The 22,605-nt window shown below is 44.4% G+C and overlaps 1 protein-coding gene across 5 annotated transcripts in view; it reads left to right on the top strand.

Moving 5' to 3' along the window:
* The first annotated feature begins 8,004 nt into the window (after positions 1-8,004).
* CRACDL (CRACD like) overlaps positions 8,005-22,605 on the top strand; it is a 47,499-nt gene continuing 32,898 nt past the window's right edge. Inside the window, exons 1-2 of one of the 5 annotated variants that reach the window (XM_075136948.1) lie at positions 8,042-8,316; positions 8,399-8,462. The gene's annotated coding sequence lies outside the window, so the exon portion shown is untranslated. Of the gene's footprint in view, positions 8,317-8,398; positions 8,463-22,605 lie in introns of all 5 variants that reach the window. The other 4 variants (XM_075136783.1, XM_075137029.1, XM_075136868.1 and 1 more) reach the window with 4 other exon arrangements.

Raw genomic sequence — 22,605 nt, 5'->3', positions numbered from 1 at the left:
GCTCGGCGCGCAGGTACCCAGCAGCCAGTCCACGTGGGCTCCGCTCAGTGTCAGCCGCAGCGCCGCCTCTTGCCCCGATGATAACTGGAAGGAAATGGAGAGAGGTGGTGGCTCTGTGAGGGTCATTTGGGGTACACAGAGGAGCGGGAGCTCCAGGGGTTGCCCTTTGGGTCATTAGAGTAATGCAGTAGGTGCACGCGGGAGGAGACTGGTATCACCGTGCATTGTATGGAGATCCCAGTCATTTCATTGTTTATGCAATAGCTCATTCTTTCTCTGGACGTTGTCCTTCAACAGTAATTGGTTATAAGAGTGGTTATAAGACAGTAAAGATTGTTAAACCTTGCCTAGAGCGGATGCAATTGCATTATCGAAGATGTATTCAGAACATACTCATATACACAAAGAAATGAGCTATACCGGTACTTCGTACCTAAATACTGCATACCGATAGCTGCATAGCAGGCCATTGTTTCTTTCTTTAGCTTGCATGCCCCAATCGACCAGTGTATGTCTTGGGTACTGTACTCTGTTGTGTATATTATAATGGGTTGGCTGTAATGTGACTGGGTGTGTTTGCATCAACTTCAGCCTAGGTGGAACAATAACTGTGAACATGTAGAGACATGGACCTAGACAAGTGCAAGCTAGACAAGCCCTCTGAGGACTGAAGACGCTGATGAACCCGTATTGTTCTTTTTTTGTTATTGATCTTGTTATCTGGGAGTGAACACGGCCTCAACCTAAATAATCTCGCTATATAATGTGGAAGCTATTTAGCCCTATTGCAAAGGGGAAAAGAATAAAGCTCCTTTTTTCCCCATCTCACCACTCCTTTCCTCAGGAGATCCACTCTTGGTTACCATGGATATGCAGACTGGTGGTACAGTCTTCCTGTCCTTTATTCACTACACCTACTAACATCTGTACCAGAGCAGCTTTCAAATATAGACCTGGCTTGCACTGTATCTGGCTAGATCTGGTGCCGTTTTACACATTTCTGTGACACATTGGTTTTGGCTGGTTGTTCTTCCTTCTCCAGCAGATGTAACATTTCATAACTTGTCACTGAATTTTTATCCTTCCATTCATGAAGGTAACAACCAGAAATCTGATTGTCGTTTCTTTATGAACTCCTAACATGAAGTACATAAAGCTTGGGAATTTCAAGAAATCTGTTTCTCAGCACCACTTCCTTGAACGCTGGCTGGTGTATGAAGTATCAGATTACATGAAGACCTGGAGCAAGCGGGTCAGTGCAATACAGTTCAGTAGTGAAGGAATTTGCATGGCAAAAGAATTTATACATCTTGTTCTTCAGTTGCACTCGAGTCTAATTGCGCTTGATTTGGCACTCACTGGATAATTAGGGAATCTTTCTTCTGGTCTCAATGGGCATTGGATCAGAGCTGCTGAGACCAAGGACGCTGAACAGCTGGGATAGGTTTATTAGTTTCATAACTGAGGTTGGAAGCTCTGGAAAACTAGGACCAGCTCTGTAGTGTCAGCATTTATCTAAACGTTAAGAGATCTAGACACTGCAGACCTCACACTGTTCCCACTTACTTCACCATGTGATGCAAACCTGAGAGCAGGCAGGCTATTTGGATGTCAGCTGAGCCACCGACACAACAGGAGAACCAGAAAAAGGCAAGTGTACATGCAAATTTAAGCATACGGAGAAGCATTGAACTAGGAGTTCTCAAGCTTTTGTTCAGTTAGACTGTTTGGAAAAACTGTTGGTCTTTTGTGGCATTCAGATATGAAATAAAATTAATAGTTTTTCATGAAAGGAATGTTTTTTTCTGTCTTTAAAATACCTTTAAGAGAGAGCAACAATAATAATGAGAGGATTAGAAAATGTGTTTGTTAAGAGTGTTGCTGTGGCTATGATTTGTCCAGAGCCGTGCAAGATCTTCTTAAGTATGAATAGCACCAAGCTTTTTACTGCTCTTATTATTTAATTGTATTCTTGTAGCGTTCAAAGGACTTAGCCAGCACAAGGAGCTATTGTGCTTGGAACTGTGCAAACACTCAAGAGATGGAATCGTCTCTAGAAAATTCTGAGTTTAAAGTAACAAGATGGTAAAACATGCACATTCAGGCAACTCAGTAATACCTTGCTGTTAGGCATTTAGGTGGGGTCATAGCAAGACTTTTTGGCACCTTTCCCTTCCTCCTCCCTCTGTGCTGCCTCTGTCCTCTTCCTCACACCCTTCCCAGCCAGCTGCTGTTGCAGTTTTGCAGGCACCTGTCCTGGCCTTTCCCTCTCCCCTGGAGTGCTGCCCAGGCTGGGTACCCTGCAGGGCACGGGCATGGTACCCATATTCACGTCAGTTATTTCATAAGAGTCCTGTACATTGTCACTGAAAAGAGCAAGACAGTTGCCGAAGACTCTGGAAAGCGATTCGGAGGATCTAAGTCAAGTTTTTTTCCACACAGCATTTGTTTCTTTTGGAAGTGCACATGCAATCCTCTGCCCTTAGCTGCTGCACAACATGGTATCTTCTCTTTGTACGAGGCCACACAGCGCCAGCTGGGGCTGCAAATCCTGCTTCCAGGCGATAGCCACGGCACAGACCACTTTCCATCATCGAGACAACGTGGTTCAGTTCCTCTTGGTACTTCTCTTTCGCTCTGGATTTGTGCTTTGTTCCCTCTTACAACTTTGCTCCTGTGGTAATGGCTCTCAAAGGCACAAGGAGGAGAAAATTCCTGTTGCTGGAGCGAGGCCTTACCCAGACCTGCTGGTCTGCCTGCCATACTATTTTGGATGCCAAGTTGACAGCAAGAATGAATCAATGCCATGAGATTGAAAAGCAAGTGTATCATTTAGCTGTTTGGACCAGCAGATGGCAAATGTAGAGGAAAAAAACTCAATCTAAGAGTCAATCCAGGGAACAGACATTAAATAAAGCCATCTGGCAAACGTATGAGGGGAAAGAAGAAGATGAGACCAAGTTCTGCTTTAAATATCTGCCCACAACTGAGAGGAAGCTGCTGGGAACTCATGCCGTGGGAGAGCAGACTTTGACCCTGTAAGAAGTTCTGTGGAGTGTCAAAACCTTTGGCAGCATTGAGGGCTTGTAAGAAAGACCCTAAACTGCCAAGCAGAGAGAGCCTAAGCAGCAGCAGCATTTCTACCTGCGTGAGATGCTGGTGATACTCCACGAAGAATATTGAATACAGGACTGCTTGATCCCCCACGATGGTATTGAGAAGACCACATCTAGGAACCTGGTTTGTAGAAAAGGACTAAAAAGAAGAGCAGGGAGTAAGCAAAGAGGGTGATCTAATATATCCCAAATTCTGAAAGGCATTGATAAATCTGTTTCTATACCAATGCCATGGCAGTTTGTTACTTTGCCCTATTACTTTTTTTCCCAGAGAAGAGGGATGTATGTGGTTTTGCACTCAGGCTTTTAAGTAAAGTTTCAAAAGAGAAGCACGGTTCATTGAAAAGGGAAATAGTATCTTACATAAGTGCCCAGCCCTTCTTTGGGAAACTTGCTCTCAGGGAATGTGATTTCAGAGCCCAGAAGTCTAGCAGATCTTATTACTATTTCTGTTTTACAGGTCAGTGCTTTGTTTTTTTATACTCTGAGAAATGCACACAGCTGCTAGCCTTTTACATTATAAAACCAAGTCGATTCTGTATCTTATTCTTAACTTATACATGTGCTTTTTTTTTTCCTGGTAATGGGGGGACTGTGGCACATCTTGAAAATTCAGGTTCTCTAGTAACCAACAGTTTTGTTAGCAGACTGTGTCTTCTTCTTATTCCTATAAAGAGCAACGGTGGATCATTTTACAATGAATTTTGGTCTTGATGTCCAGGCCTGTGGCATTAAACAGAACAGATAATCCCACCACTCAGACTTAACAGCAATAAAAGGAAAAAAATCAGTATTGTAATGTCATTTTTTAATGCCCCTGTTGATAATAAGGTTCACGTCGATGATGATGTAGTAGCTATATTCTATGCATTAACTGTCAGTTTCAGACACTTGCATGGAAAACGGTTGCCAACTCTTACTGAACAAATTTTTCAAGTATCTACTTCCTTTCCATCTCATCCGTGTTGTTACTGATTAGTTATTGTATCTGAGAAAGTTGTCTTTATTTTCCCTCAGCATCTAATAGCCAGACTAACAAAAAGGCAGTATTTCTGTCCCTCTTCTTAGATGAATAATTCATTGCCCTGCACTTTTTGTGAAGTAAATTTGAACTGCTTCTTTTGTAAAGATTATTTACAAGAGAGTTGTGGGCACGCAGAAATTCATTTGCTGCCTTCAGGCATGTCATTATCTTTTTAGTGAGAGGGAAGTAACAGTTTATTTTAAATTTTGCTTAAAGGATTTGCTATATCTAGCGTTAGAGGGATGGTATCCTTTAATTGGGGAAGTCGGAGTTTGGCAGGTTTTCAGTGCTGTTCTGCTGCTATTCTCCCCAGCTCAGACGAACAATGGGCTGGAGGGATGCTGGCAGTGTTGCTTGGTTACAATTCATCAGCGTGAATCAATGCTTCACGCAGCTCCTTCTGCGTCTGAACAACCAGGAGACTTCTCGGTACTGTATCGCTGATGTATGCAGAGATGTGACCGGATTATGTACTATCTCAATTACTGTAAAACTATACCGTTGCAGAGAGATTTGGACAGCAGCGTTTGACTTTCAGTGGTTGAAGGCAGGCAATTTCAAACTGTTTTACATGGCTTTACAAATACATAGCTGAGTAAAGCAAATTTTTAACAATGTATTTTGTTGCAAGGTGCATTTGACGAGTTTGGTACGTTAGCATCCTTCTGTATTCATCGGGAAGATTAAATCCTTCATTAAGTATCTTCCCCTGGAATAAACACGTGCCCTGCTGAAACCTGCCTGCAGGCAAAGTGAAGCATATAAGAGGAGCTGCCACCTTCCTCTTACTCGGCGCATTTGGCCAGATTTTAAGCTGGCGTAAAATGAAGCTGGTGGAGTTATGCCAGTTTAGACAATAGGAAGATGTGACAGGTTATTTTTAACACTATGGAATGGCTTTTCTGTACCACACCCAGATCCATTTTACTACTCGCCCGTTCTTGTTGTTCAAGACGTGACCAGAGGAAGTGTTAAGAGGGAGGGAAGGCGCCCCGTTTGGGCTCTCCCTTGAATCAGCATTTCCAGCAGCATTGTTCCCATCTACATCCTTTTGCTCACTCTTACATAAAACTGATTTATTGTTTTGCGGTTCTTGCTGTTTTATTGCCTGTTACCACTCTGCTCCATGTACCACTCACACCCCGTCTTCTGCCCAGTAGAAGTTTAAAACTTCCCATGACTCTTCTCAGCATTTTGGTTGTGCTTGAAAACACCTAAAAAAATCAATGGCTGTACGATAATTGGCAACTTTGCCAAGAGTGTCAGTGACAAATCACTGACTGAGCTATTTGCTCATCTGTGGCCAAGATATCACTGGATTCTGGCACCTACCTGAAGCCCTGCCTTCATCACCAAGTATCTCCTGTGGCTCTCTACCCACATGACAGTCCTGGTAAATGTCCTTCAGTCTATTTACAGAAAAATCCAGAAGTATTTTTTTATCTTCCTCCTCCTCTTTCACATCTGAAATTCTTGTCCCTGAAAGGCTTTCCCTCTCCCTCTCTCTTTAGGCCCAGCAATTCTCCATTTCTTCTCAAATCTTCCATACTTGTGTCTTTAAATTTCTCTTTGCCTTTATTAAGGGCGTCATTATTGAAAGCTTGTATTTGCCATACCTTTCCCTTTCCTCTGTTTTCTGCTATTTAGTGTCAGCTTGCTGTGCTATTGAACGTTAAGGCCATTTGGACAAATTTGTAGGAAAAAATGCACTGAAGTGACATCCACTCCCCTTGGGTTTGCAGAAGAAGAATCTATAGTAAAAAATGAACCTAGCGCTATCTAAAATACAAATATTTCTATGAGTAGGTACTCTGCATCATTCTGCCTTCTGGTGATGGTATCTTTAGGATGGCCTTTCATAAAGAAAATTGTTTCAGAAGACCTATACTACTTAAAATACAGTTGCACTGCACAGAGCTATGATTTCTGACTTGCACTCAGTATTCTGTTACGTGATCAGCTTTTCTTTAGCAGCAGGTGAGTATATATTTAACATCTTAAATTTTCAGTTTGTTTCCTCCAAATGTCACTTGGTTATCTATAAAGATTTTTAATTGTGACTCTCTTTAAAGCCTGGATTAATTCAGCTTTGCTGCTCCCTGGGTCATGACATCTGTAACTACTTTGTTTGGAAATTTAAGTGCTGTTGGGATAGGACTTAACACTGAGCTCTTCCTATTTCTGCAAAAAGATGAGAGAAGGGCAATGAACAAAAGAACTATAATTTTCCTATCAACGTGATGGGCTTTGGCTGTTGTTCAGAAAGGTACTTGAAGCACCGTAGTACTCATCTGCTTTTGGGCAGTTATAATTGCTGCAGGGATAGACTGATTCCCAAATACAGACATTTATGGGGGAGGGAGAGATTTCAAGCATAACTAAGAGACCATCGCCTTACCGTGAGCCTGTGTTGAACACAGCTTTATTGGGCCACTGAACCTGGCTGTATGTAGTAACGAAAGGAGAGCCTTTTGGGGATACACTACACACATCAGGGGTACACGTTAGGTGTGCCATTGCACAGCTGAGATGGTCTGGCGTTTCTGCAAAGGCACTTGTTTGCATTTCCCTTCCATTAAAACATTGCTTTATTTTTAACAGATAAAAAGCGATCGTAAGTTGTGGAGCAATTCTCTTTTAAAGTCATAGCTGGACTTCTCTAGACACGACAGGCCAGCCTTCCTGTGCCCGAGACCCCTCTTTAAAAGAGCTTCTGCCCATGTGGTGGCCGGGGGGTAGGTATACCCGCTGCAAATCTCTCATGCAGAGGATGTGCCCTACAAAGATGATACTGGAGCTACTTGTCCTGGCTGGGCCACGGGTCCTCACAGATATTCCCATCCGGGACTGGCAGCCACTGCCCGAGCAAAGAGGGAACCACTCGCGTGTCAGAACGTGCCCAGATGCAATGAGGGAGCGTCTGTCTGGAATGAAAGGACTTGTTTCTGCACTGACACTCCTTGTCCCTCCCAGCCTGACTGGCCCCTCCAGTCTGTGGGGGCCATGCTGCGCGCGGTACGTGCAGCATCGCTTCTTGACGTTGTTGCCAAGAGGACGGACATTCCTCGGGGTCGGTAGAAAGCAGACAGGCATTTTTTCAGATCTGTGTGAGACATTTGTATTATGCTGCATCCGAGGAGTCATTATTTCCTTTCACTGTACAGGATAACTAGGGTCAGTTATACCCCATGCAAGGGACTCAGAGGTGCTTTAGCTCTTCAGGTCTAATTCAGCTCTTGTTTTTCATCTTTTAGAAAACGTGTACTGAGGAGGTTGAAGCTAAATAGAGTAATTAATACAATGGCATGGCAGTAACTTAAAATATTTGAAAGGTCAGAAAATGCAGAGTTCTTGGGTCATCATTAACTTTCCTGATTTGCTTCTCTTCAGTTTTTTATGTTAAGAGTTTGGCTTTAGAAAACGCTTCGTAGCATAGGTGTCTGGGGTCATCTTAATGTCTTGATTTTTGTATGTTTAATATTCTGCCATCGCATTTGTTAGTGCTGTGGCTGTGTGCATGGTGGATGGTTTCTTCCACTTTATCTAATGACCAAATTTGAAATACAAAGATCTTATTTCAAGGTTAAAAACATTCTCGTTTCATTGGCATGAAGAACAGAAAATTTACCCTCCATTTTTGCACGTGTGCTTCCCATTTTCACAACAGATGCCTTTTTGGTGTAAAAATAGTTCAGCTGCTGTCCCTCTGTCCTGGGTGGTGCTATGTGGTGGCCTTTGCAAAGCCAGGAGTAACTTTTCGGCACGTCCCTGCCTTTCCGGGAAGGACCCAGCTAAGCTTCCTGAGCAACATCAGCCTCCGCTAAGAATTCAGGTCAGGATCTCCCTGCTTGTTTCCTAGCAACTGGGGGATACTGGTGCTTTCTCCTCTGACCGACTCCTCTGGTGTTAGATACAGGGATCACTTGGTGAAGGGATCGGGGCAGTGCTAATAACTCACGCTTCGGGAAGGCAGAGCATAGCCCGGTGCTGGGTAACTGATGAGACTTAGGGTGCACTGTCCAAGTCGAATCGAGACTTTACAGAATCCTCCGTGCAAACTTGAAAGTGCCTCTGCTGTTTTTGCTACCACTTAAATGTCTGGCGAGGTGACAGATCCCTTTTGAAACACCAGTAGCCTTGAATTACGTTGAATCTGGCAAACAGGAACATACGCAGGTAAGCAGCTGAAGAAAGTTTACGTCTGCAGTGCTTTAAAGGTTGTTTTCCCACAGGTGTAATGCGTTTCTTGGTTACACAGATGCACAACATTCAGTTGTGGGAGTACTGACCTGCCTTTGTACTTACTAAAGCTTCATCGGATGGTAAGTAAAAAAGTGAAGTGGAAAGGTGAACTGTCTTCCCTAATTCCTTGTGGTGTCTCTTTATAAAGTGCTGAAAACAACCTTTAAACTTCTCTAGTTAATTTATTGTAGAATTGGCTAATGAAAAATCCTTAAGTGATCAAGAGTTATCGGTTGCCACGCTCTTGCTGCAACAGGTTCCTTGTAGCACATTTACAAAATGGAAAGCAGCGAGTTCCTCTAACTATGTATTGTTTGCAGAGGCCGGCAATCATTGCCTCTGATTGGTAACATATGGGATTTGTTACTGCTTTTTGTTTTCCTTTGATAGGTTACAAGAAACCCTTTGAAAAAGGTAAAAATCAAAGCGATGTGCTATTCTAAAAAAAAACTAGGTAAAAAAATTGTCTCCTTGTGCTGTAGCCTCTCTTCTCTACTCGCAGATAGCAGAGATGGTAGGATTTAAACCAGAGTATGTTCATATCTAGTGCTGGTATAGGGCTGGCATGATAGTTTTCTGAAGGACCACTCCTCACAGAAAATACAGTTTTCATATTTTGAAAAATGTGGAAATTAATTTCTCCAGGTGCATACAAGCTATTTAACTTGCCTTTTTCAGAAGTCTATAAACAGTAGGTTTCAGCTCTTCAGCAATATGATTTGGCACAGCTCCAATTAACTTCAGCAGAGGACCGCCAAGTGACATCAGCCAAAGATCTGGCGGAACATTTTTAGGACATGTACACTGCAAGCATGTTCGTAGTTTTTTTGCACAGGAGGCTGTAGTGGTGGATTCTGAATAGGGACATAAAAGACCGGATTCTTTTTAAGCCATATATTTTAATTATCTCTAATATGAAGCTGTTTAATTTGAGTGCTGACTCTAAGGCATTCAAGAGCTGATTTCTTCAGAGAGACTGAGTAAGTGCAGTTTCAATTGATATTTTCCACACTTAGTATTCAGAAAAACAATTCCCAGTCTCACATTGCATACCTGATACAGCAGCCGCTTTTCAAAGTGTGCATGTCTAATTTGATATCCCAAGCTTTTTGTCTTTATCACACATATGGGAGAGCTCATACATCCATTCCTAGGACCCACAATGTCTATGTCCACTTAAGAAAGGAGAAAAAAATCTATACCAGGGCAGGATCTTTGTGCAGTTCGGGATGTTCTGTATTACAAAAGGCTCTCCCAAGTGTGGGAGTGTAACTTCACACTAATGTGTGTTTAGGTGATGTAGGACAGAGAAGGAGAAATACTTGTTTGAGGAGGTGCTTCACATTTCATTTAATTGTTCCAGTCTCAAGGTCAACAACTTTCAGGAGACAGTTAACAGCAGAAACCTCTTTAGTCACTTTGATCTAGCTGTTTTAGTAAAGCAGCATCCTCAGAGAGTAGTGTGGGACCCAAGGGATTAAGTCGTCCAGCACTCCCTGATCTTTCTTCTGTTCACAAAGCCCTATAGCGTCATCCTCTTAGTAATGCTCTTCTGCCAGAGCTGGGAGCTCTGCTAGACATCTCATTCCCTGCCCATTGCCACGACTCACAAATATTTTTAAAATGTCTGAAAAAAAATGTTAAAAGGAAAAGAAGGCCCCTAAGCAAAGGGGGTCAGATTTTCCTCAAACTTGAGCTAGTACATTTGCCAACTACATGTAAAAGGCTAAATATTTTCCCGTTACACCTACACCAGAGACACTCTGCAGGTATGCAGATGGCTGGGCTCTTGCGAGTCCAGCCAAGGGAGCGTATGCTGATGCTTCGGGGTTTGAAAAGAAGCTGGAATGGGTCCTGTAATCTGGTATTGGCAGCCAGCATCAGTGATCTGGGTGGCTGGACGTAGGAAAGAGCCAAGTCTTGGGAGGTTATTGGAACATACGGCTTGCAGAGAATGGCATTTCTTGGTAGCAAATGACTCAGACATGCCCTTGGACTTTGCAGTAGAGAGCGTGCTAGAGCTGGAAGGTGAATGCTTTCCTCTCTGCCTGTCTGCCAACCTGTGCAAGTCTAGCTGGGAGCTGGGAAGCTTAAATCCAAGAGTGACCTTTGTGTCATCTAGCTATAGAGGCCACCTAGGATCCAGTGTCTGATTCTGGGCATCTGGCTGCCAGAAGGGGTGAGCTTGGAGTGGGACGGGCGCAGAGAAGGGTTAGTAAGATGGCCAGGAGAATGGAGAGCTTTTCTCTGGGAGGAAATTAAGGTGCCATGGCTTGTTTGACTTCACAGATGAAGGATGAAAGGGGAGATGGCTATCTTCTCTAAATGCCCCTGGCAGGAGAGAAAAGTTGCTTCAAGGAAAGAACCACATTGACACATTGGTATAGACTGGCCATTTAGACTGGGAATGTCTAACCATCAGAGTTACAAAGTTCTGGAATAGCATTTCAGTCGAAGGGATGGGGAAAATTGAATAGTTTTCAAAATAAGACTTTAATCAGCCTGTGAAAGGATTATATGGAGTGTTTGCCAGCACAAACAGGGGACTGCATGCTCAGGAAGTCCCCTCTGGTAGTACGTTCCCAAGTTTTATCCTGACACACCTCTGTGAAGCTCGAAGGAATAGGTGTACCAAAACATGCCGTTCCTCAGGAGACTGTGCTGTATGAGAGAACTGAAAAAGGCCCAGCAATGCATGGAGCCCCTGCGCTGGCAAGGGGCTGATAGGTAGGATGCATCTGATAGTGATAGGACTTGCAAAAACACAGAGCTGGAGAGCCTTTGTGGGCAAAACGATTCATCACTAAACTACGTAAGCCACTGGATGGGTGCTGAGCATCTGTTCTGTTACTTTGGACCTGCCCAAGAGATCAGAAAAAGACAGAAGTGCTAGGACTCTTCAAAGGTGCCATGAGACTCATCATTTTGGGCATGAGTTTTGAATTGTTGCTGTAACTAGCTCTGTACACACAGATTTTTCGCTTGCCTCCCTGGGAAAGCAAGCAAAACACAGCAGTTTGAGGCGGGGAGTTCCCTCCCCAGGAGTGGTGGGATGGCCCTGGAGGGCTGTGCCATGCCTGAGAGACAGGTTGCCCCGGAATGAAACCACTTCAGTGGTTTTACTCTGCCCCGCCTGACTTGGTTGGGATCATGGCAGACCCACAGGAGGCAGGAGGAAAGCCCACCACAAGCAGCTTTTGCTCACACAGCTTTGCTTTCTGAGCTTTGATTAGGAATGCTGCTCTGCCACCCTCTCTCCCAATGGTGTCCCTTTCGCCCCCCATGGGGAGGTTGTGTGCCTCTCTGCTCCTCTTCCTACATCTGGAAGAGCATACTCTTAAGTTAGATTTCTCTAGTGTCTGAATGCCAATGTCATTTAATTTATGAATGCTGCAGTAGATTTTGTTGTGCTCATTTAAATCAGGCAGAGTTCAAGTATTGTACAGTCACGTGTAAAGGTGATGGCAGATGAGAGCTCTTTATGTCATGCTGGATTTCTGCAGCTCACTTACACTATATCTGCCAAATTGCAGGCAGGAAATTTTTGAATTAATGACAAATATTTCCCAACAGTAGTTAGTTAAGTGCCTGCACATGTTAAATTAACCATAATAATCTTGTCATACTCAAAAATTAATAACCTGCATCTCATTGGGCTTTGAGTATTGAAGTAAAACATTCGTAGTGTATTCAAAGAAGTGAGCCTAGGGACAAATGGGCTAAGTCCCCAAATGGGTCTTTTCCTTTCTGCCCCTTTTAAACATAATTTTCAGGTTCCCGTGTAGCCTTTGGGGCTTACTTGGCACAGGGGGTAGGATGGTGGGAATGCAGAGCACCTAACCATGAACAGGTAGGTAACCCTGGCTTCCCTCTATCCTCTGCAGAGAGGCATCTCCTCAGAGTAAGGTGCTTTAGACCTATTAATATCTGAAGTGTCTTCTTTTCTTCATTGCCTAGAGGGAGATACAGCCAGGAACAAATGTGCACATGAGAGCTTTCTGCCGAAGGGATCTTAAAACAGGGGTTTCACAAGGAAAGTGCTCCTCAGGTCAAAGGAGGACAGGGAGAATTTCTGCCCCAGTGGCAGAAGTGAGAAGAGACTGAGGGCAAGTGGTGACATGGGAAAGGGGGATATTTCTCCCAGTGTATTCCCCACCAGTGGTCCATGGGACACCTTCCAAGGGAGATCCAGGAAACGGGATCCAGTTCCCTTTGCCTCCTGCTTTCCAGTATGCCACGGCGTGCCATTGGGAGCTGGGCCCTGGACCAGAGAGGGCATCTCAGTCTGCACCATCGGCTCCGGCAGAGCTGGACCAAGGGACAGGCCTGGAGCTGAGCACGGCTTCTGTATGACAGATTCACTCTGGTTCCTACTCTGAGAGATGCTTCTTGGAGGACATCGGGAAAAGCATTTAATCTCTCCATACTTTTGTACGCACCTGTAAAATTCTTTTCCCCCTTTGGAGAGCCTTTTCAAGTTGTAGGCTTGTTGTCATCCCAGCCTTGTATGTGTATGGTCTGGTTCAGCATAAATTCGTCATGGTAGGCTTTGTAGTGGTATGAGCGGAAACACCTGTACCTTTGGAGTACAGTTTCTTGAAACGCTGTGGTGTTCTCCAGAAAGTCCCATGTGACTTGATGTCAGGGACAGGTCTGAATCTCAGGCCTTTCAGAGAGCCACAAGAGCTGGCAGATGCCTCTTCCACTCTCTTTCCTTCTCTCCACCTCCAAGTAAAGCAGCAGCATCATCATAACATCAGCATCGTTCTCTAAACAGCAGCTGGCTTCCACCAGGCTGGTAATGCTCCCCTGCTGCCGTATGAATTCCCCCCGTGCGCTCTCTGCAGGACTTCACTTCTCAGTCCCTCCCGTCTCTTCCTGACTCTCTGTCATACCCAACCGCCTGTATCCTCTAACGGCCAGCCTAGAGGCTCATCAGGGCTGTGCCTGGGTTACGGGCGTACTGGCTGCTCAACTGGCTAGCAAGAGGAACAAGCAACTGCTTTCCTCCTGCTGTCGGCTTTTCTGCAGTGGGACTCTGCACGATCACCAGTTTTCATAAACCTGGTCAAGATTCATAGCTTTGAGATACGTCTCTCCATCGAACTCAGCTGAAAAGGACCAATGGCTTCAAGAGCAATGGGGAAATGGGAAAATGGAGCAGGATAGACAGTGCAGTCACGTAAGTGTTGTTTCCTTAGGAAATTAAACGTAAGGAGTAGCAGCATCATATAGTGATGTTTTTCACCTGTCATCCTGCACCGGTTTAATATAAAAGCCCTGTCAGAGCTAGATCCATCTGTTTTGCAGATGAGAGAGGATGCACAATCGGTATGATACTGTGACTGGTAGCGTATTCTGCTGCTCTGGATAGATAAGGAGCAGGAGCCCTCCCAGTGACTATGTCCCTTGCTCTTGTTATAAATGCTGTCAGGGAAGGCTTGAGCTCTTCAGTGCTGTCCTTTCTTGTACTTTCTCCAGTCCCCTCTCCTCATTTTGTTCTGCATGTAACATTTTTGCATATAATCTTGTGAATATATGAGCACACATGCTCACTGTTACTTGTCCTGGACAACTTGGCACATGCAAATGCTTTCTACTTCCCAGTCCAAGGGAAGGAGTGGGCTTGTGCAGGTGGTGTAGGGCGTGCTCGAGACTTGGCTCTGAACTTCTGACAAGGCAGCAGTAAAAACTATTAAGCTGCATTCAGGGTATTGACTTCCAAAAGTCTGCAAGTCTGAAGTGGCAACTGGAGGTGAAACATGCAGAGTGACTTGCCAGAAGTTATTTTCACTGAGGTTATTGCTGCAGGGAAGGACCGAAGGGGAAAATGAGAATCTGAGCAAGTGGCAGTTATTTCCATTTGCTCATATCCTTGTTTTGGAGCACAGAGTGTGGTTTGGAGCACAGACCTGCAAGTATATGGGGAGAGAAGAGCTACAGGAAAATATCTCCTCTCTTTCAAACACAAAATAACAAATATGTCCTGAATGGATAGTAAGAATGAAAAGTTTGCAAGTACATGTTGCGAGGGAATAAATGACAAAAAATTAGGGCTCTTACATTTGTGAAATCCTGATCGTGTTTTTCTTATAGATTGTGGATGAAGGTTCTGAGCAAAGATGAAAAGACTCAGCAATGTTGTTTATTGTGGCATGGTCAGAAAAGCAACCTTCCAGCCCGTTCACATAAGAAGTTATTTGGGTTAGGAAGACTGTCCAATTTAACTAGACTCCTACCTGAAACCCCTGCGGTACTCATGTATTGCTGTGACCTCGCATTAAAAATCTGGTGCTCTTTTTTCTGGAAGTGATCTGCGTGTTACTTAGGTGGAGGAAAGAGAAAAGAGCCCGTGGCTCATCTCTCTCCCATCTGGGCTCAAGAAAATTATTATCAATTGAAAGCCGAGAGGGACTAAATTAGGAAGGGTCAAAACAAGCTAAATAAGGTCCTTCCCAATTAAAAGCCTGCCACATGTACCACTTCAGAGCGAGCCTTGTACAACAGTTAGACAAGAGGCCATTCAGCTTTGCATTTGGCCTGTGGGGTTTAACGCAACAGGAATGTGGAATGTGTTTACAAGGTAGCAGTTATTGCTGAAATATGTGAGCGCCGTTGCCCCGGGAAATTTCAGAGGATTGAGATTGCGCTGACAGTGGCAGTACCTCTTGTACAGTTCATGCGGACGTTGAGGAAGAAGCTGGCCTCTGAGTCTGCAGCCAGAGCCCTGCAGAGGGAATGCAGGGGAAGATGCTCCCCTTCCCCACCGCCTCCCGCCGCCCTCCTGCGGCTCCAGCCGGATCTCACTCCGTCCTTGCCACTCCCTCGTGCTAGGATGACCCAGGAGGGCGAACCGGTCCTTGGGCTGGAGACATGGCTTCTTGTTATCCCTGCATCCGAGGTGACTCCAGGTTAGCGCATGACTGCAGACGGTTCGGCAGAGCGGAGTGGGCTGAAACGAGGCAAAGCCAAGGGAGTGCTGAGGACTGAGGGCCCCTGATGGCACCTTTCATGAGCAGCTCCTGGAAATCAACCTGCGTATGTTCTGGCTAGTCTCAGCTGGTAGGCTGGTGTATCTCTGCCTGGAAGGGCTCAGGCTTTTCTTAGAATATTTAATTCATTCTCTTTGCATTCCCTGTCTCCTTTCTTTTTTCTCTTCTTTCAATATTCAATATTAAAACTATTCTGCACATGGTGCATAGATGATCACAATAATTACTTCATCCTTCCAGCATAGGAATTCCCAAGGAAGCCAGTAAAGCCTAGCCTAATCTCTTTATTTCATGCACTTTCCTCATTACTTGTGTTTGGCCAAACTGGACTGTATTTTTCATCACATTAGTGGCAAAATATTTGGAAGTAGGCCTGAGATATAGCTATATTCTGTGTTCAGATGAACATGACATTTGAAAAGATTTGTCATTAACTTTTCAAGAAACTTAGTAAAACGGTTGAAATGACACTGTTGAGTACACCACACATTACGCAGCTGAGAGTAAATACTCCATGCAGTATAGGTGGGCTCAGAAAGGATGAAAATTGGGCCACATTCAGCTCTGATGTTAGCAGTTGCCTTCATTGTCTGGTTAACTTGGCCTACTGAGTTTTCTTTAGAATAGCAGATAAAGCTGAATAAGGATCTCATTCTGGGTAGTGCTAAACATTTTCTGCATCTTAAACTCCCATTAACCTCTGCACTGTACAAGAACACACTTACATTAGGCTAATTGATGGAGCAGCAGGTATAAGTGTGCCATTCCTCAGGGCCTGCTGTGGTTCCAGGTGAGTCTTATTATTTTTTGCCACAAAGTAAGTGTGTGTGTGTGCGTACATAGGTATACAGACCTATGTTTATTGTATTCATGGTTCCAAAAAGCAAGGAAGGATCAATGAAAGCCCTGTTATGTTTCCTTGAATTTAAAGGCATTGAGACCTTATAACAACGTTGATATTTCTACTCATTCTGAATACCAAAAGACCTGGTATAATTATTTTTGTGAAATAGCTTCAGGAATGTTCCCAGTGCTGAATTCAAGAATAATTGTAATTGTGACATGTAGAATCAAATGTAATTTTGTTCTAACTAAAGCAAGACATTTTACTTTCTTTTCTATTGCTTTTCAAGGAGAGAGACAGTGAATTTTTAATACTTTCCTGACCCTTGACTCTGAGTGACGTTAGCCTGCTATTGTACAAAAAAGATTAACTTCTTCAGAACATTATTAGCCAAAGTACTCTACATGAACACTTGATATTACTTAAGTTCAAATACAGATTATGCTTCTGCCAGTAAAGGTGGCTGATACAAGCCTAAAACTCTGGTAGTATGTTGAGCTGTTTGTGCTCCTAAATATAGCAGAGGATCTCTAGTAGGGAGCCGGCCGGGGGAGGTCTTGTGTCTTTGTGTTAAACAGCTATGTCTTTATTGTCCCTGTGTGCTGAGAAAGAAGAAGGAGAGCCAATGTAGCTTTATTACTCTAACAGGTCTTCTTATAATAATGCTTTCCATGTTGGTAGAATAGATCTCCTGGCCCGTCTATTAAATCACAAAAAATAGAGAACTGAAAGCAAGAGGGAAGAGGTTACTCCATAGGAATAAGATATTTCACATGAGTTTGCTTTATTCTTTTGCCAGTGTAAACTCCTCCCCCCCTCCCTTTTAATTCTTTATATAGTAGTTTGGTTTGCTTTGTTGTTGGGTTTTTTTGTTTAAAGAAAGCATGCAAGCTAAGGCTTTTCCCATGAACAAAATGCGACCTTTGACAAGGTGTGTACCCCCAAGTTACTGAGCTCTGTCAGGGAAGCAGAGTTCCCTGCACCCTTCTGGGGGACTGCCTATTCCCTGCACTATCCAGGACACCAGACTGGGCAATCCCAGTGCTGCCTTCTGACCTCTTATGTTTGTGTGTTCTGTGGAATGCACTTTTTTAAAAACAAAAAGCTCACTCTTCAAAAGCTGCTTGGGGGGAAAGTTTATTTTATGGGGTGTTTCTCATTTTTCTCAGAAACGACAGGGGAAGGAAGATCTATCAATTCTTGAAAAAAAAACAGGTAGAGAGAGCAGGGTTCCCCCCTCCCCCGTCCTTTGGAAATGCATTGTGCTTGTAATAGAGAAAGGAATGTGCTGTTGGCAGGGGCACGGCAGAAGGACTGGTGAGGATCTGACAGGAGAATCTGCACAGCCTTTGGAATAAACAGGGACAGATGCACCAGGGGGGAGTTTGGGCTGGTTAGGTGAAGGAAAACACACTGCCCAACAGCAGTGAAAAAAGCAAGTGAAAACAACTGAACACCCAGAAAACCCTTGAAAGGCTTGGGAAGATGGACCTGCTGCCTCTTCTGTTTTTCCTGTCGTAGCTCATGAAGTCCAACACGCTGGTCATGGCGGGTCTCGCCCTGTTCGCACAAAGGCTCAGAAGCGGAGCCCATGCAGTGAGCTGTATCCTATCTCCCCTCTCCCCTCTTCCTTTTAGCAGGTATTTTATTACTTGAGCTCCCTTGATGTCTCTTCTATCAGTGATCACAGGGACATCGGGCACCACCTTATGTTTACACAGTGTGCAACAGGGGATTTGAGTGATAGATGCGAGTACTGCAAAGGAAAGGGCTGGTGCAGAGAGATAGTAACATGTCAGTAGTTATACGTAGCTGGTCCCTGTGCCACAGCTTGCTATTCCTCCACCTCCACCGAAGCTGGAGGTGGAGGAATAGCAAACTCTGGCACAAGGAGCAGCATTGGAAGAGATTATGTGTTGGTGCAACTAACTTTTGTTAGTCATTTCTGAGAGAAAGGGCAAATCACTCACACCTAGCTCTATTCATTTTGACAGCGACTGGGAAGAGGATGGGAAGATCCCTAAAAGGCAGAGTTTTAAAGAGGAGGGCATTGACTTTGTGTTCAGCCTGGGTGCTGTCACCTGGATGCCAGCCTAGGGCCCACGCAGCCAGGGAGAGGATGCTGGTAGCAAAGCTACTCGCAGCCAGCCTTGCTCTGAGCATGAGGAGTGGCACACAGGCTCTCACCACACCACTGTGGTCGTGCAATACACAGATTTTCTAATAACATGAGAGCATGCTACAAGAGTAACAGTAGCTGGAGAAAAATGTCAGCCACAAGCAAAGAAACAAACGCTTTTATTAACCAATAATGCAGATAAGAAACGATGGGGAAGGTGTACCAGGTTCAGTGTGAGACTGATGAAGATGGATAATGAACTGTCATGTTTTAGACAGCAAACCATTTGTGAAAATACCACATTTTGAAGATGATGTCCCCATGGACGTCAGTCAGCGTAAACAAGTAGGTGCTAACAGCATCCACACTAAATTATTAAGCAGAGAACACATGAAGTCAGAGACTTTGCAAAGTAATACTTTTTGTTTACTGATTCAAAACATTTGAACAAAATGGAAGGAGATGATCGTCTGCCCAACTGAAAACAAAAGGCAAAGTTGTATACAAAAAGTGGCAGGGTGTTTTTCTTGGTTTGGCATGAAGTTTATCTTTGATATTTTATATAGATTTGGTAGAGGAAAACAGTCCAGTTTTCTCAGAAAATATGTCTTCTCTGGGTAAATTATTTTTAATAATTCAAAAAGGATGGGGATGCAGCTAGAATATGTACAGATCCTGTATAAGTGCTGACATATGGTAGAAAGGCAGGGTGGGCCTTCAGTCACAGTGCTGGGACTCCAGATAAAGCTCCTAGGATGGCTGTGTGTATGTAAGCATGCACTCAGGTGCATTTGTTCGTTTGATTTAAAAATTGGAGGCTGAATAAAATGTGAAATCTGTCCTCTTTTGACATAAAGAGAGGTCTGGAGCTGGAAGATCTATGGCTTTGGAAATGGTATTGCAGTTATTATCAAATTCTCCTGTCCCTTTATGTGAGCTTTTTGGATGTATTTTATATAAACTAATTGGATTCCCAGAGACCTGCATCTCACTCACGTGGACACTCCTCATACCTGGGCTCATATGTGCCGTGATAGCTCAGGGCGAGCACTTCACTGTGCTTCCTAGACCTCCTCTTGCAGAATCATAAAATCATGGAATTGTTTAGGTTGGAAAAGACCTTTAAGATCAAGTGCAACTATTAACCTGCCAAGTCCACCACTACACCATGTCCCTAAGCACCTCATCTACACGTCTTTTAAATACTTCCAGGGATGGTGACTCAACCCCTTCCCTGGGCAGCCTGTTCCAAGGCTCGACCACCCTTTCAGTGAAGAAATTTTTCCTAATATCCAATCTAAACCTCCCCTGGTGCAATTGAGGCCATTTCCTCTCGTCCTATCACTTGTTACTTGGGAGGAGAGACCGACCCCCACCTCGCTACAACCTCCTTTCAGGTAGTTGTAGAGCGCGATGAGGTCTCCCCTCAGCCTCCTCTTCTCCAAGCTAAACAACCCCAGTTCCCTCAGCCGCTCCTCATAAGCCTTGTGCTCCAGGCCCCTCACCAGCTTCGTTGCCCTCCTCTGGACACGCTCCAGCACCTCCATGTCCTTCTTGTAGTGAGGGGCCCAAAACTGAACACAGGATTCGAGGTGCGGCCTCACCAGTGCCGAGTACAGGGGCACGATCACCTCCCTGCTCCTGCTGGCCACACTATTTCTGATACAGGCCAGGATGCCATTGGCCGCCTTGGCCACCTGGGCACACTGCCGGCTCGTGTTCAGCCGGCTGTCAACCAGCACCCCCAGGTCCTTTTCCTCTGGGCAGCTTTCCAGCCACTCCTCCCCAAGCCTGTAGCGTTCCATGGGGTTGTTGTGACCCAAGTGCAGGACCCGGCACTTGGCCTTGTTGAATCTCATACAAGGGTGGGGTAGAGAAGAGAGGTTTGTCTTCGTAACGTAAGCTTAAGATGATGGATGACTTCTGGAAAGGTTTTTATAATTGGGCATGCTGTGAGAGATTTAGTTTTGGCTAGGCTCAAGCATTATCGCTTGGGAGCACTGAAAGTGGTTTGAGAGCTTGAAAGCGGGAGTGATGTTGGGATCTCTGTTAGTAGGAGAAGGTCTGAGCAGAGAGGTGTGTTGAACAGCAGGGTTTCTTGCACTGTGCGAATACCTCCCCATCACAAGCTCCTTACCTTGCTCTCCTACACTTCCTTCTAGCACACCCCGTTGCACAATGTCTTCAGCACACGGTCTGCCCTAGTTGCAGGGATAAACTTTTGCTTGGGAGGCAGGTGATCCCAACATCCTTTTGGACCTGCGCTATGCCAAGGCATGGCGCCCTGGAGCTGTGTCCGGATGGTGTTCTCACTAATCCACGTGCTGGAGAGCTGGAACATCTCCAGAGGTGTGAAAGCTCTGCTGATGTGCCTCCTGCTGGCAGGGGATTGCAGCGGGCGCCCGGGGCTTGCTCCCTCTGGAGACTTCAAGCCGTCCCTTTTCTGCTGTCCATGTGACAGGAGAAGGGGCTGCATGGCCCATGGTTGGTGCCTTCATTTCAGATCTGAGCCCTCAGAGAAGGGGTGGATGAGGAAAATCTGCCTCAGTCTTCACCTCTGGTATTTAGGATGTATTTGGTTCGGTTACTACCTCAGCTAGAGGAGTCTTTCTGAATATTTGGGTTTTCTTCATATCCCCAGAATGCCTGCATTTTCTTTCCCAAATCCATAAGGCTGTGTAATACCAGTAGGAATTGTAGTGCGTATCATGATATTGGAGAGAGAAAAGGGCAAGTCTTCCTCTCATGTGAAATCATTTCCCTAAATTTAGATTTTTTTAAATCACACTAATTCCTGGTGTTGCTTCTTCTACTATAAATAGAATATTCTAATACAACACAGGAATAAAAGGTGTAAATTGCTGTTGTTTGGTTCAGCTGTGATTTTTTGGATACATACTTTTGAATGTACTGACATTTGGGAGGGATAGGAAGGGGAATAAACACCCGTTGTGTTGTCATATTCCCTCTCTATTCTCTGCACTCACATGGTCTCAGCTGTATTTCTTGTATCTTAGCTCATCTAGAAAGGGCATGGGAAGGAAGAAGGAAAGTGGAAAAAGTCTCTGCTGGGAAAAGTCCCATATAGAAGAAATACTGTTATAAGCTCGGTAATATTTATCAATTTATCATCAGACATTTTTGGCTTATAAAATCTCATAACAAATTGATAAACCAGGTATCTCCAGTATTCCGTTGTGAAAAGAACTACACATAAAATGCAAAGGAAAAAAAAAAGAAGAGGAAAAGAGTAGTGTGGTAAACCTTGCCCTTGCTAACCTTGCTTACCTTGCTCCCCCTCCTTGAGGAGGAGAAGTGATGCAGACTGCTCCTCTAGGTTGCAAATCCTGCTGAGTCTTCAGATCACCGGGTGATTTAACTTAGTGATGGACTTCAGCAGATCCTTGGGGAAACTAGAAATGAGAAAGCTCAGCAGCCCCGCTTCGCAGCCGAGCCTCCAGATCCAAGCGTAAGTGCGCACTGAATACCACCCGTGCTGGTGGGTGCCGTTTCAAAGCTGCTGGATTTTGTCAGCATTTCGTTGCACAGCTATTAAACTTGCAGGCTGTCATAGATTATAAGCAAAGCTTTGAGGAAGGTAAAATTTAGCTCCAGAGCAAAAAGTCAAATCTCTGTTTATGTCAGGGAAGTGACAAGCAGTTATAGTCACACCAAGGGTAAACTTTGGCCTCTGTTTTTTTTTTCTCCTCTTAAGTACCATGTTTTAATTGAATCTTTCCTATGATGAATGTATTAATACTGGAGGGTTTGTTACAGACACTGAGGAAGAAGCTTGAAAAATTGAAAACCTGCCTAAAGATATTGTTAAAATAGATTATACTAAAGGAGAAAGGGGACATATAGATAGAACAGTTCTCTGAGTTCATGTATTTGGGAAAGAAAATAGAGTTCTTTCGTGATGGGTGGTGAGCAGGGGAAAACCAGTGTTTCTCTAACAGCGTTCAGCAAAGGAAGAGTTTAAAAGGAAAAACAACTTTTCTCCACGTCAATAAAAATGTCATTGTAAATTTTAAGGTAGAAATTAATGTGATTGCCTACAGCTAGGTTCGGTGAGACTCTAAGCAGGGCAGCGCCCTGCTTGCAGACCAGCGCAGAGGGATCTCTGGCAGCTGTCGGATGCTCAGCGGGGGCCACAATCTCTTCACGCTGTGTTGGAATATTGCTCTAGTGGAAACCGTCACTCGGCAAAACACTCAAGCAAGTGGCTAAGTCTCAGCTTCAGTATTTGCTTAAAATCAAGGTTCACT

The sequence above is a fragment of the Calonectris borealis genome, chromosome 1, assembly GCF_964195595.1.
Source record: "Calonectris borealis chromosome 1, bCalBor7.hap1.2, whole genome shotgun sequence".
Classification (NCBI taxonomy): Eukaryota; Metazoa; Chordata; class Aves; order Procellariiformes; family Procellariidae; genus Calonectris; species Calonectris borealis.
The sequence above is the reverse complement of the archived record's forward strand: the minus strand, read 5'-3'. Positions and strand labels throughout refer to the sequence as shown.